The 15,273-nt window shown below is 38.1% G+C and overlaps 1 long non-coding RNA gene across 1 annotated transcript in view; it reads right to left on the minus strand.

The window, feature by feature from the left end:
- Positions 1-1,546: 1,546 nt before the first annotated feature.
- LOC141570592 (uncharacterized) overlaps positions 1,547-15,273 on the minus strand; it is a 55,048-nt gene continuing 41,321 nt past the window's right edge. The window contains exon 4 of the long non-coding RNA XR_012494762.1: positions 1,547-4,035. This is a non-coding gene — a long non-coding RNA (uncharacterized LOC141570592). The remainder of the gene's footprint in view (positions 4,036-15,273) is intronic.

Here is a 15,273-nt window from a genome sequence, read left to right on the forward strand (position 1 = left end):
CTTCTGGGTTCCACAGTCATGCATCTGGCCTCTGCTGTCTATTTCTAGCTCCAGTGCTGGAACAACTTAAAAGGAATCAGGAAACAGCATACTAAGAAGAGGTCCTGAAATGGGTAAATCACCCATTACATCCTATTTTCTTCTTTTTCTGAATCTAATTGGCTTCTGTTCTCCTCAGAGAATAAAGACTCCAAACTCAGACTTTTCAAGCACAGTTTTGTATTTTCTGAAATAAAAAGTCAATATTTTTACTGACCCCTGAAGGTGTGAATAAAATGCCCATCAAGTTATTCTGCAATGATGCCTGTACCTCATGGAGGTTCTTTTATTCTGGTTTCAAGAAGCTTTGAGGTTCCAAAAATTGGAAAGAAGACTTAATGAAGACATGGAAACTGTCTTAAATATGTAAAGGGGTGTTTTATAAAAGAGTTGGTACATGTATGTATATCTACAGTGTAGAACTGGCCAGGAAAGGAAAGTTTAATGGAGTGAACCTAAGAGTCCTCCTCCTCCTTATATTTTGAGTATGGCCATGTGGAAGAGGTAGGAGACTTTTTATAACATATAGCCAAGGGGCATAACCAAAGCCAACACAGGGAGGCAAATAAAGTTAAATCAAACTTAAGAGTTTTCTGCATTTGGTCTAAAACAGCTGTAGAGGCTGTGATATTATGTGGAGGAAACTATGTGTTGCTTTGGGTTGGTCTGCAAGGTTGACTTTATACAAGGTCAAACTACAATGCTCTAACCTTATAGGATCCATATACCCAGGAAATAGTCACTTCATCCTTTCCCTAAAAGGTCCAGTTCTCACCTTAGGTTGCAAACAAAAGCAACCAGGAATCCTGTTCCTGGACCTTCAGCTCTTATCCACACGCTCTCAGCAGAACTATAATAGCAGTTTGTGGTTCTTTTGATTATTTGTTTTACTATAAAAACCCCAAATTTGGTGATTCTGTGACCTGAAGCTTACCAATTAAAGCACCAAAAGGTTGAACCACTAGAGGGAGTCTAGAACCATATTATCTGAAGGCTAGAGGATTGAGTTTGAAGTGTTCTCAACTGTCGCTTCTACTAGATTTTCCCAAGATTTATACGCAGATGTATGAAACGGTCTGTTGTCTGTATAGTTACTTATTTTCGCATAATTTATACATGCCTCAGGCCATATAGAATTCACTTTCCAAGTTATAATTTAATTGCTGTATTAAATATCAAAATAAGACTCTCCCCAAATCCAAAATTTAGTGGTAGATCAAAATCCAAACAAACTGAATTTATCTTGCTATAGCCTGGAAGTAATTATAGCTTTGAGTTGTTTTCAATAGCCTTGCTAAACAATATTTTGTGAAATTTTCCTAAAGAGATGCATTTAACAAATAGTTTCTCTTGATTTCAGTTGCTACATTCAAGGTTACAATCTGTCTAGTATTAAATTAACTATAAACATTCTTAATTAACAATAAACCTAAAATTCAAAAGAAATAGTTAGAACCTATTTATTTTTTTAAATGAAGATTATTCATTATTTGTGTGCCTCCAGCATCAATAATATTACATATTAAATATTATATTTTAGGATGTGAAATATACCATAATTGTGAAAAATTTAAAGAAAATGGTTAAACCAGTAGCATGAGTCATCTGTAGATCCATGAACGCTATTTCTTATGTTTCCATTTTCATGTTATATTCAACCCTAATATATTTGAACAGTAACAATGATTATGAGTTGTAATAGATAAGTATAGAGATTTATTTAATCATACTTGAAAAGGCATGATTTGCAAATGCTTTTATCTGAACACATTCATGCAGATATATCAAGTAATCTATTTCCACAGGTACCTAATATGCCAAACGGGTTTTCTTATTTTAAAGTATATAATGAAAATCCCCTAAAATAGGACATCATTAAAATTATTCTTTAAATTTTTCCATCTTTAGTTTTTCTCATATGTCAAGGCCAGAATTATTCTTTACAAGATACAAAGTCAGGGAAGGTAGGGTGATTAGAGGCATCAGAAATCTTTGCTGGATTACAAATGACCAGCAGATTACAATTCACAGAACACCATTCTGAAAGTCTGTTCTTGCAGATTTTCAGGACGTTTTGTTTCATCATTTTTCAGGAGTTAAATCTTTAAGAGAATTATTCCCCATGATATTGATTCAAACTGTTCAACTAAGAAAAGTAACAATATTCATGTATTCATTAAACAAATATTTACTGAATATCTACCTTGTGCTACATACTGTACCAGAGGCTGAGTATATGGTGGTAAAAAAAAAATGTAATTCTTTCCTTCATGAGGTTTATAGTCTAGTGAGGAAATCAGATATTAAAGGACTCAAGTGAATAAACCAAATAATTAAAGATGATGAAAATTGCTATGAAGAAAAATAAACAGAACATGGCTACTTTACACAGGGAAGCAGGAAAGGCCTCTCTGAGGAAGTGACATTTAAGCTGAAACCTGAAGGATAAGAAGAAGCAAAGCAGAAGACCTGGGGGTGGGTGTAGTGCATCAGTCAGAGGGTTGGGCTGTGCCAATGCGCTGAGGGTGGAATATGATCGCTGTGTTTAAGAAATGAAAAGAAGGCCAGTTTTGTTTCTACCATACCTTTGGCACTTACATTCTACTTTTTCTAAGTATTTTATGTATCGATGGATATTTTGTTACTCTGTAGATAAAGGATAGAACTAACTTGAAGAATATGTATCTATAGTACACAGGAATCTAGCAGTGTGCTGGAATATAGTTGTGCTCAATAAATACTTGTTGAATTGAATTTGATTGAAGTTAGGGAATAGAGTCTGGTGCCCATGCTATGTGCGTTAGGTCTTATTCTATCCAGACACATCAGACACTATGTTCAGGGCAGGCTCAGGTAAACCTCAAGGGTAATCTTCAAAGAGGATGTCCCTGCTCCTGACTGAAGCTACCCTTCTGGCCACTTCTATCATGCATTTCTCCCTCTTTTGACTTTTTAAAAACTTTTCAGTTAAATCAATCATTATAAGAGTGCGTTAAAATCCAGGATTGTCACCATAATCATTGCTGACGTTCAAATACTGTATCTTAAGGTTGAATATAGCATGCAATTGGAAACCCATGTGCTGCTGACTTACCTAAACATTCATCTTCCCTTTTCTCTTCCTACCATCAATAGGAATCCTTATCACTTTTATTGGATTATTCGACAGCCTCCTAACTAAACTCCATCCCTCCAGTCTCTCCTCACTTTGCCACCATATCAATCCAACCAGGAAACTACTGTACTTTGAATGACTGGGGGTTATACATATCTTAATAAATCCTAGATCTTTCAAACACTCAAACCTAAGAGTGGATGCAATATTATGTAAGATCTGATCTTGGAGACTGAGCCAGAAAGAAGCCCACAATATAGCACTATCTATGCATTTATATATCTAGTTGCATTTTGTTTGTGTTTTAGGCAATTATCTAATATGACTTTGTATTATCACTCCAATGAGATCTTTAAGCGATTTGGGAATTTGTACCACTCTTTTCCAATATTTTATAATTTTTGTTCCCCACCCCCAACATGGAGCAAAATACTAAGTGCCTAATAATTAAATATATCTGTTCTCTCAATTACTAGAGATTTGGTATGAATTTAGGAGAATGAGCTTGAAGAATCTCAGAGATATATTCGCTCTGATAATTCTAGTCTATCATAACGAATCCTAGAGCTTTCACACTCTCAAACTTTTCTAGGAGTGAACCTAATATTATATAAGATCTGGTCTTGGGGACTGAGCCAGAAATAAGGCCAGTCTACAGAAATAGGGAAGACACAATCTGAAAATGGTTTATTCATAGTAATTCACAGTATTTACTTCATCAAAGTTTCCTCTAGTCCTTTGCTACACCCCATCCAAGAGTGGGATGAAATCTTTAACTTCTATTTTCCAAGTTACCAAGATCAGGCAGAGGAGATGGAAATATCTTTGCTGCACCATTTTATCTCACTGATGAGCAAGATGTTGCTGGAAGAGTACAAGCCCTGAGAGAGGAGAGAGAGAGAGATCTCATAAACTTCTGGCCTCAAAATGGGAAGACCAACTCCAAAAGGAATTGATCCATTGGGTTCCAAAGTAGCAAAACTGAAGATAAAGGGAGGAAGATACACATTCTAAATTCTCTCAAGTAGATAGGGGACTTTCTTTAGAATACTCACATTGTTCACTTTATCCTTGGTACTGAATATTTCATTTGTCTGTTGAAATGAAGGTCACTGTTTCCCTCCCACATCCAAAAATGTGTGGGAGTGGCCATGAATGTCTAAGCATTTTTCAAAGTTTTCTTTGGGCAACTTTTTTCTTTGCTGCTCAGCTACTCCCAGACCTTCAAACTTTTCTGACTTCAAGTAAACTCAATATGTTTCATTACCATGAAACAGTGTTTGACCTGCTTTAGTGCTACTGGGATGGATTCTAGGCAAATATATTACCTCTAGACAGAATTTATCGATTCTTCCTCTGGCTTTCCTCAGCATGTACCCTGCACCCCTTTTAGCATATGGCTTCATTTTGCCTTAAATGAGCTAGTTGTTTTTCTGCCTTCTCTCTACTCCCTCCCGATTTTAAGAGTTGACTGTATGTGTCAGTCATCTTTAATCTTTCAATCTACCTTCTCCCAACAGGGGCTAGCTACTGACTTGCTGTGTGATTTAATCTGCTAAAACTTGGGAAGTGGGAATTATTTTTTTTAATTTATTTATAATTCAGATGAAAGAATTGAGGCACAGAAAGGTTAAGTAACTTCCCCAAGGTCATACAGCTAGTAAGTGGCAGAACTAGGATTCAAAACTACGTAGTCTAGCTGGCTCCAAAGTTCCCACCCAAACCACTACACTATGCAATGCTAGATTCACTAATTACTTAATAACTATGTGACCTTAAGCAAAACTGAAAATTCTAAACCTAATTTTCATCATTTGTAAAATGGATAAAATTCCTACTTCATAGATTCAGTTAGTCAACAGATATTTACTGAGCTCCTACTGTTTGCTATACTGCAATATCACGATGATTAAATTTACATAAAACACTTGGCATATTGTCAGGCACATAGTAGGTGGTCAATGTTGATTATTATTTAAGTTAATAATAAGCCAATAATTTCTCTGATACATATTTCCTATTACTCAGCTAGAGATTATGCTCTACCATCACCATATAGCCATTTTCTATGGGTCCCCTAATTCTCTTTGAAACATTTTTGTAGTACTGTTCTATAGGATATTGCCTTGTAATACAAGTATCTCTCAGAGCTAAACAGAAAACATGCCTTAAATGGCTACTTTCTGATACATAGGTAAGGCGTGCAAAATATGCTTACTACCAAGGAACGTGGAAGTACATTTGATGAATGTGAAGACATGAAGATCAAATATAATGCTTTCAGGAAATGTACGATGAGGTCATCTTGGGAAACAAAATAGCCCCATATCACATCTTTGGTGACTTATAAAAAGCCCAGCAACACTTTTCTGAACCAGCTAGGAACAGGTGGCCCACTGTGCCCTCCTGTGCTGTGCTTTGTTGCTCTCAGGATCCATCCCATGCTTGCCTTACCCACATTCTGTGAGATTCAGCAGTATTTGCTAGGCTGCATACAAGATTTTACCTCCTGAGATGGCTGACAATCAAACGAGATGATATATCTGAAGTCACTTTGAAATACAACACACACACATACACACACACACACACACACACACACATACACACACATACACACAGTGAAGAGTTTTTATACGAGAGTGTTGTAGGCATGCACTACAGAGAATACTCAATGTAGGAAGCAGGCACGGAGAGTACTTTCTTCCTCATTTCTGAACTTGCTCTCAGCATGTTTTTATTTCTTAATGTGACCAAGCTTGCCTTTCTGTCCTGACCAGTTCCCCTTCTCCCATTTCAGTTCCTAATTATAATAATAACAATAGCTAACTTGTAGTGAGTGATGTTTTAAGTGCTTTACATACATTCATTTAATCATAACTATGAGTTATGTACTAGTATATATTGTCCCTATTACATTCAAGAAAGCTGAGATACAGAGGGGTTAAATAATTTCACAAGGTCATGCAGCTACTAAGTGGCAGAGACAGGTTTTAAACCCGGAAGTGTAGCTCTAGAGCCCACACTCCTTACTACGTATGTGCAGTGCTATATCTCACACCCTATAGTGTCTGCCACCGTCATAGATACATATTTCCTACGCTAAAATTTTTCAGGCAGCAGCCAGCATTTTTGCTTTCTGCCTTTTAAAATCACCTCTAAAATACCGGGGGTGCCAAAAAAATGATACAAGTGGACACACTCTGGTCAACGTTGCTCAAGCAGTGGTTTGCCGTAATCAGAAGTATCTGGACACTGATGGTGACCACTTTGAGCACCTCTTGTAATTGCAGAAGTCAAACATGAACATGACTTGTAGTCATCTTCTATTATCAGTATATATTTTAATACAGTTTTCCTTTCTTAAAATGTGTATAGATTTTTTTTGGCACCCTCTGTATTTGTTACTGACTTATGATAAATTCAGAATCTTACCAACTGCTAATAATTCATGCTATAAACTTTGAGTTTTAGTCATTATCTGGGGAAAAGAAGAACTTAGCAATAACTGTGCCTAATATTAACTAAAGCACTAGTTAGCTTACAACCACAAACATATCTATGCAAGAAATGAGGTCAAAATCCCAGCTAATTTTCCTCTGATGAATACTTGATATAAGATAACATTCAAGCTGCTACTTGCTCAAGGGTTAGGCACAAAGGTGGCAGAATCAGCTTTCTTAACAGCATTGTAAACAGGGATAAGCATTGTTTTGAAGGGTATGCAAAATATCTTTCTGAGATATAAGAATGGAGTGGTGAAAAACTAGCTCTTGAAAGAAACCTTGAGATTAACTAGTTTGTACAGTTAGGCCTGGAGAGGTTAAGTGACTTGTTCAAGTAATTGTTATTCAGGTTATTACCGGTGAAGCAGGGACTAGAACTCAGGTCTCCAGACCAGCATGCATAGTGCTCTTTCCTCAGCACTGCATTTCTGACTAGAACTGTCTCAGACAGGCGGCTGTCATGCATGCAATGATGGGAAAGACTTCTCACAGTCAAGAAACTCTTTATTAGTTGCCCTATTGAGGACACTATGTTTCACTCAGGAATCACAGTTTCATCGTATATTTAAATAAGTAGATTCCATATATTTAAATAAGTAGATTCATATTAGCTTAATTAGAAAGCAGCTAAGGGTTTGGCCGCTGTCGCTTAGATCTTGAAGGACAGACAAACCCACCTTGTGAGCAAATAGTAGTAGAAACAGTCATATAAAATGTACATTAGTGCTGTCCTAAAATCCTCAAGTGTAATTTTAAAATAAGAAGTTTCAAGTTCTAGTAGTGGACCTTCTCTCCACTTCTTTACATAATCTAAAGATTGTGCAAACTACTCTTTACATAAAACTAGCTTATTGTCTTTTTGGTGTGGTCTGGATACTTGTTTTCAACATCAAAGGAACTATAGTGTCAAGGGCATGTTTGCCTCAAAGTAGTTCTCTGAAGGAAGAGAATTGTCTTTCCTTCCTCTGGCTTATATTAGAAGAATGAGGTATTTATTTTTGACATTTAGCTCCTTCTTTTTCTAAGATTTGGCTGTATGCTGTGAATGATCCATGTCTATTCAAAGCTCTTTGCAGCATAAGAGAAAAGGTCTGCCCTGTCCCAGGAACTCCCTGACCGCCTGAAGTCTGTCAACAGCCAGACTATAAAGTCTGGTATGTGGGGTTCCCTGGGTCCTTGCTACTCAAAGAGTGTTCTATGGACCAGCAGCCCTGGCATCACCTGGGAGATTGTTAGAAATGCAGAATCTTGGGCATGAATCAGAATCGGCCTTTTTACATCCTCCCCAGGTGGTATGTATGTGCTGTCCTGGATGCTTTCGTGTGAACACCTGTTGCTTCTCTCTGGTCTAGAAGTACAGCTGAGACCACTATACTCCCACCCCAAAGTAAGAACCGTAGATTGAAAACAAGACAGTTTTCGTTATTTGGGAAATACTTTCATTAATTTTGCCTGCTAGTTACTAAACTTGGATTGGAAGAAACTTTAGAAGTCATCAAGTTCAACCATCATCATTGCTGTGAATTTCAGTATAATGATCAATTTTTTTAAAAAAAGTTAAATTGTCTTCAGCATATTTTGTACAAGAAGGTAAAAGCCATAAGAATGGAAGAAATTTATATATTAAAAACTTTTGGGTCACGAAGGTGAGTGTGAGGGGATGGCAGGGCAAAGTGACAGGACCCGGTAGGGGCCGGGCTGAGCGTGATCATGTCGCCCATGGGGGGCAAGAAGAAGCCCCTGAAGCAGCCCAAGAAGAAGGCCAAGGAGATGCACGAGGATGAAAAGGCATTCAAGCAGAAGCAAAAAGAGGAGCAGAAGAAACTCGAGGAGTTAAAAGTGAAGGCCGCGGGGAACGGCCCACTGGCCACAGGTGGCATTAAGAAATCTGCCAAAAGTGAGCTGTTCCTTGTGCCTGAGGCAATGGTGATCCTTAATTTCATTCCAGTTTTAACATCCGGATTCCCTGCCATAAGACCTGTTGCCACCTATAGCTAGAAGTGTTGTCTTGGAGTCTGTTGTACATTTAAGAATAAACTTTTGTAAATAAATAAATAAATAAAAACTTTTAGTGATTAAAGGCATAAACTTCAGTTATCTAGAAAATTTATTGATATGAAATGTTTCAGTCACGGTGGTGTCCCCAAAGAGGTGTTTATCTCTTAAACTCACATTCCAACACCATATGTTTATTTTACATCTGCCAAAACCTATTGTCTTATACAACTGTGATTTTAGTTTAACTTCCCATAAATTCAAGACATTGCTATTATCTATTAAACTAGAATTTCTATAAAGGGAGAAGAGATAAATCCCCTTTACAAAAGAATCCCAAATAATATATAAAGATAAACCTCTCTCCCCTTCCAGACTGGTCTTAGTGACTCACGTCCAAAACACAGAGAATGGAAAGAAGAAAGACAAACTTTACAGTGGTGATCAGGGCGATACCCTGGGGGTGTCACTGACCTGCTAATATAATGTGATGAGAAAGACACTTCACACTTGTGGTATTCTTTCCAAACACTCATAACCTTAGTTTAATCATGAGGAAAACATAAGACAAACCCAATTTGAGGGACAGTCTACAAAATACCCAACCAGTACTCCTCAAAACTGTCATTGTCATGAAAAACAAAGACTAAGAAGCTGTCACAGACCAGAGGAGACCAAAAAAGACATGACAACTAAATGTAATGTAGGATCCTGGAATGGAAAAAGGACATTAGTGGGAAAACTGGTAAAATCTGAATAAAGTCTGGAGTTTAGTTAATAGTAATTCCCAGTGTTATTTCCTCAGTTTTGACAAAGGTACCATGGTCATGTAAGATGATAACATGGCGGGAAATTGAAATTGGGTGACAGATATACAGGAATTCTGTACTATCTTTGTAACTTTTCTATAAATCTGAAACCTGTAATGGAAAATAAAAATAAAACTTGCCACAAATTCATGAAAACAGTTTTAACATATTAAAGATTTCTCTTGACACATAACTTCCACAAGTTTAGAGGGCAAAATGCCTACCTCTAATATCTGTACTTAACACTCTCCTTGAGGCCTATAGCACCATTTTGCTAACACTGGAAGTTAAAGGTTTACAGATTTGAATTCCCAGAGCATAAAATCAAAGTCCATTTTCCTAAAGTTCATTTAACTCTTGAAAAGAGCATTGCACTGAGAAGTGATCTCAGCAATGTTTGATGAATTCAGATGGCTCATTTGGCCTTTCTGAGCCATGGTTTTCCCATCTATAAAATGAGGTCCCTCCCAGTTATAAAATTTTATAAATATTCCTCTCTCAAATATTTAAATATTTTAAACATTCTTTTAAAGTGTGGTATCAATTCTGAGAAACAATATTAACATTTTGATTAAGTAATTCCACAAACATTTATTAAGCAGCCATCACTGTGCTAGGTGTAAATGCTTGCCCTCCAGGGGTCTCAGAGACAGATCTGTAGGCAGGCTGTTACAGCCCCTGTCACAAGGGCCCTAAAAGAGGTGCACTGGTGCACAGGGAGACATGGCTTCACTCTGCCTGTAGAGGCTAGAGAAGGCTTTGGACCTAAAGGACTAGGAAGACCATGAAATAGTACCATCTGATCTAACCAGAGTCGGTGAGCATCAGCTAGCGTAGTAAACACTTATGCTAATTGGCTGTGTCTGAAAATTTGGGATTACTGGATTTTCCCATCCATGAATTTCTGCTAAGTCAGAAATCTGGTTATTACAGAGCTGGGCCAGAAAAGCACAAGCATCTCGTATTATAGATGCACTTTCCTGGGAATACTGATATGCATGAAATATGTCCCCTGAGGTGACTGAATTGGTGTCACATGAACAACATCACTTTCTAGAAAAGGCCATGTAGTGTCTGTCATGTTCTGTCATTTCTAAATCAAGCCTTCATTAAACAAATTCCTTCCTCTGAGAGCATTCCACTTCCATCTCACAACTGAACATTTCTGGCTCAGGCTTTGCAATCTTCAGTCTTTAGTATACAGTTTTGCTTTTAAATTCTGAACCGCATAGTAGAAAACCAAAATTTAGCATTCCTAAGCAAAAGTTCAAAATTGGGTCTTTTTGGGCTGGCCAGGTGGCTCAGGCGGTTAAAGCTCCGTGCTCCTAACTCCGAAGGCTGCTGGTTCGATTCCCACATGGGCCAGTGGGCTCTCAACCACAAGGTTGCCAGTTCAATTCTTCAAGTCCCGCAAGGGATGGTGGGCAGCGTCCCCTGCAACTAAGATTGAACATGGCACCTTGAGCTGAGCTGCCTCCCAGATGGCTCAGTTGTTGGTTGGAGCACAGGCTCTCAACCACAAGGCTGCCAGTTCGATTCCTCAAGTCCCACAAGGGATGGTGGGCAGCGCCCCCTGCAACTAGCAACGGCAACTGGACCTGGAGTTGAGCTGCGCCCTCCACAACTAAGACTGAAAGGACAACTTGAAGCTGAATGGCACCCTCCACAACTAAGATTGAAAGGACAACAACTTGACTTGGAAAAAAGTCCTGGAAGTACACACTGTTCCCCAATAAAGTCCTGTTCCCCTTCCCTAATAAAATCTGTGGGGGGGAAAATTGGCTCTTTCTTTGACCCTAAGCTTGCAAATTAGGAATAATTCTATTTGGGCAGAGCTTTCTTTAGAAAGGAGAACAAGACTGGTGTTGGGGATGGAGTTTTGCCACTTAAATGATGTGGCGTGGCAGGGTGATGATTGCTTTCTCCTGGGATGTTGCCCAGACCAAGTAGGAATACTAGAGAGGGGTACAGAAAACTGGCAGATGTTACTTCTCCATTTCCCAGGGCCCAACTATAGAAGTGCCTTTTGCTGGGAGTGAAAATTCTGGAAAATTCTTCACCAGCAGCAAATGAGACCGGCAGAAGTGAAATAGCAAGCACAGACGTGAGAGAGCTGGGCAAAGTGCACGACAGACAGACGTGCGTTCCCACACTAATCTCCCCATTCTGCCAGATCACCACGTGTGTGGACATGAGAGGAAGCAGGTGGCTGTGGGAGGTTTTCTCCCAGAACAGTGTCTACCGTTTTCTTGGGGCAGAGCTGCCAGGGAAAACATCTGTGACAATAAGAGCGTTCTTTCTAGGTATACAGACAAACTTTGCTTCTTAAAAAATAAAAAATTGGCGTTTATGTTTCTTTTTCTGATTATAAACGTACTAATAGCTCATAGAGAAAACTTCACAAGTTGCCGAAAAGCAGAGAGAAAAAATATAAAGAACATCCATTATGTCTTTATCCAAAGGTAGTCACTATTAAAATTTTAGTGAGTTTCTTTCCAGGATTTTATATGCATAGATAGTCGACAGGGTTGAGAGAGTACTATATGCACAATTTCATATTCTGTTCTTTTTTCTTAATAGCATGACATAAGAATTATCCGAGGTCATTAAAATGTTTTGTAAACATTCTTCTTAGTGGTTGCGTGTTTTATCCTATGGTAAAATTTATTTAATCTAAATCCTAATTGCCTTCCCACCACTAAGACATCCAAAGGATATTTCCTGCAAAGCCAGGAGTTGTTCATGGGCAAAGGAATCTTTGTGGCACTGACATTTTGAAACGTAATGATGGTGATGCATAAACTTCTGCATCATTTCTGGAGTTGACCAGTAAACCTTCCTCACTCTTGGGTGCTGACTAGATGTGACCCACCCCTGGCCAGCACTACCAGTGCCAGCAGCTTTTGTGTTAGGAAACAGAAGTGCCAGCTTAGCAGGAAATGCGAGGCACAGCGTTTTCAGCAGGATGAGTGGAGCTATTTCAGCCCCTGCTAAATGTCTTAAGGTTGGACTTGAGTGGTTATGACTATGTAGTCTATTTCCAGAACCATCCTACTAATGGGATAGACCCTTTTGGAGCATGCTGCCCCTTCCTGGTGTTCTCCCTTCTTTGACTGTAGTGCAGGGGGCAACAGCTACCCCTATGCTAACATCCCTTCTCTTGCCTCTGTAGAGTTCTCACTAAAGTGTCTAAGCCATTTCTATGTTTATTTAGAGGTTTCACATACTATGTTCTAGTCTTTCCCTATCTTCAGCATTCAGCTATAGCTGACCTACAGAAATTCAGTATGTCAAAGACTCATTACCACACCTTCTTATACAGTGTTATCCTAAGAAGGGCAATTAGCTGATAAATAGCTCCTGGAAGAAACACTCAAGAGTTATCCTGAAGGATAATGGGAGCCTGTGACACAACACGAAGCTTACAGGAGAATATCTGATATTAGAAGTAGTTGGACTACATACTCATATATACCTTGCATTGTGCAATAGATAATGCCATGAGAATTGATGAGAAAATCAAGAGGAATAGAAATAAAGGGCATGAAGACCTGGGTTTGAATTTGGCTCTGACAGCTAGGTACTTGGCAACTGTTTAACTCTAGACAATTTATTTAACCTCTCTAAGGCTCAGTTTCTTCACCTACATGAGATTATTCAAGGAATACTTCATTATAAATGAGTAAATGAGATAACATATATGAAGTTTGTATCTGGCACATGGTAAGCATTCAGTAAATGGTGGCTATTATTGTTAAGCATAGTGGAAGGGATTTTAACATTAATTAAATCAGCAAATATTAATTGAGGACTATTAGGGGAAGTGTGAACCCCCCCCACACACACAGATAATACTTTATCTTTTATGTAAACTGAGTTTTTCTATATGCATTCATTTATATTAAAATGATAACTTGACCTTTTTCAAAACAGTACACTTGTTACATTACCTACTAACTTCTAAACAAGTCTCAAAGACTCCTCCAAAAGATAGGAATATTGGCGATAATGTTTTATGGGAGCCCATTACTTAATTCTTTAAGAGTGAATTGTATTCACTACTTATTTATCTACCCTAAAAGAGAAATTTCCTCTCAATCATTTAACTCTGAGGTTACCTTTCATAATTTTTTAAAGATAAAGGGTGTTTTTAACCTCAGAGTCCTATGCAATCTACTTAAAGAAGTATTCTCCCTTTGTATTTTTAAGCACTATTAATTTTGCCTCACTTGAAAGAAGGATGTTAGTTCCTGTAAATGGGTATCAGTTCCTGCCTAAATAAAGGTATTTCAATTTGTACCTCTCCTATGACTGAGGTGACCCAAAGAAGATGTACAAATGGGCAATAAGCACATGAAAAAATTATCAAGATAATTAGTCAGTAGGGAAATGCAAATTAAAACCACAATGATATACCATGTCACACCCACTAGGATGGATATAATTTAAAAGATGGGCATACAAGTGTTGGTGAGGATGTAGAAAAATTGAAGCCGTCGACACATTGCTGTGAGAATGTAAAATGGTGCAGCTGCTTTGGAAAACAGTTTGCCAGCTCCTCTGAATGTTAAACATGGAATTACCATATGATGCAACAATTCCACTCCTAGGTATATATCTACGAGGCATGAAACCATACATCAACACAAAAACTAACCTATCGCCAATGAGGGAGAAGAAGCCACGAGTTCACAGTCTATTTCATTTTATCTGAAAAAAAAATTTTTAAAGTAGCAATTAAAGACCAAGGAGTTCCCGGGTATCACCATAGATACTTTGCAGAGTTAGCCCAGTATTAGACGAATAAACAGTCTGGAAGACTTGTGCTTCCAACTGATGAGGTCAATCCAAAAACTGTTACACACATTTTTTCAAGAGCAAAAAATACATAATTAAATAAATAAGAAAAGGGGGGTGAGGAAAGTGCTTTGATTTGTTTTTATAGCAGTAGGACTGGTTTGGATGGCTCTATCCACACCCTTTTCCCTGGGTTCCAAGAGATAATGGTATGTCCTGTGGTTTTACTAAGAGTTTTTCTTTATGAAAAATTTGATACTTTGGCCTCATTATTTCCAGGCACTCCCAATTCTTACATCTGCAAAATTAAATTACTATCTTTACTAAGCAGCATAAGGAGTCCTCAGATCTCAGACAGAAATGGTATAATGTCAATACTATTTGTTATATATACTTACTGTACCCTGAAATTCCTTTATTGGGAAGGAGCACATCTCTGGCCACCTGAAATACTCTGAGAGAATTAGACCTTAGAGGTGGCTGCGTTTAATTGTTGGGAGAAGGTACTTTGTAAATTTTGAGAAATGTTAGGGATTTCCCAAAGACTTCACTGGAAAGGTGAAGGAATTTGGTTACAGGTCAGATAGCAAGTTAGTAACAGAGCTAAGGTATGAACCGAGACACACTGACTCCTTTCATCCTATTATCACATTTGTCCTTCTTAATTGTTGGAGCTGGTAAAATATTACCTCATATTCATATAGCTCTAATGCCACACCAAGTTCTGCACATATGCTTTCTCCTTTTGGCCCTTCAAAGCCTGTGTGCTAGGGACAATAAATGCAATTGTTCTCCCATCAAGGATGAGAAGATTGCCACTCAGGAAGACACACAGTAGTCTATAACGGAGTCAAAACTAGAACCCAGTTCTCCCAATTTCATCTGCACAGAGCTTTCCACCATGCCATCCTGTTTGGTGTCATTTATCAGTGAACTTTGGAAAACAAGTTTGAGACACCAGAATTAAAAAGACAGCTCCTTAAAAATACACACATAATTTGTAGGTACAAAA

The sequence above is a fragment of the Rhinolophus sinicus genome, linkage group LG03 (genome assembly GCF_036562045.2).
Source record: "Rhinolophus sinicus isolate RSC01 linkage group LG03, ASM3656204v1, whole genome shotgun sequence".
Classification (NCBI taxonomy): Eukaryota; Metazoa; Chordata; class Mammalia; order Chiroptera; family Rhinolophidae; genus Rhinolophus; species Rhinolophus sinicus.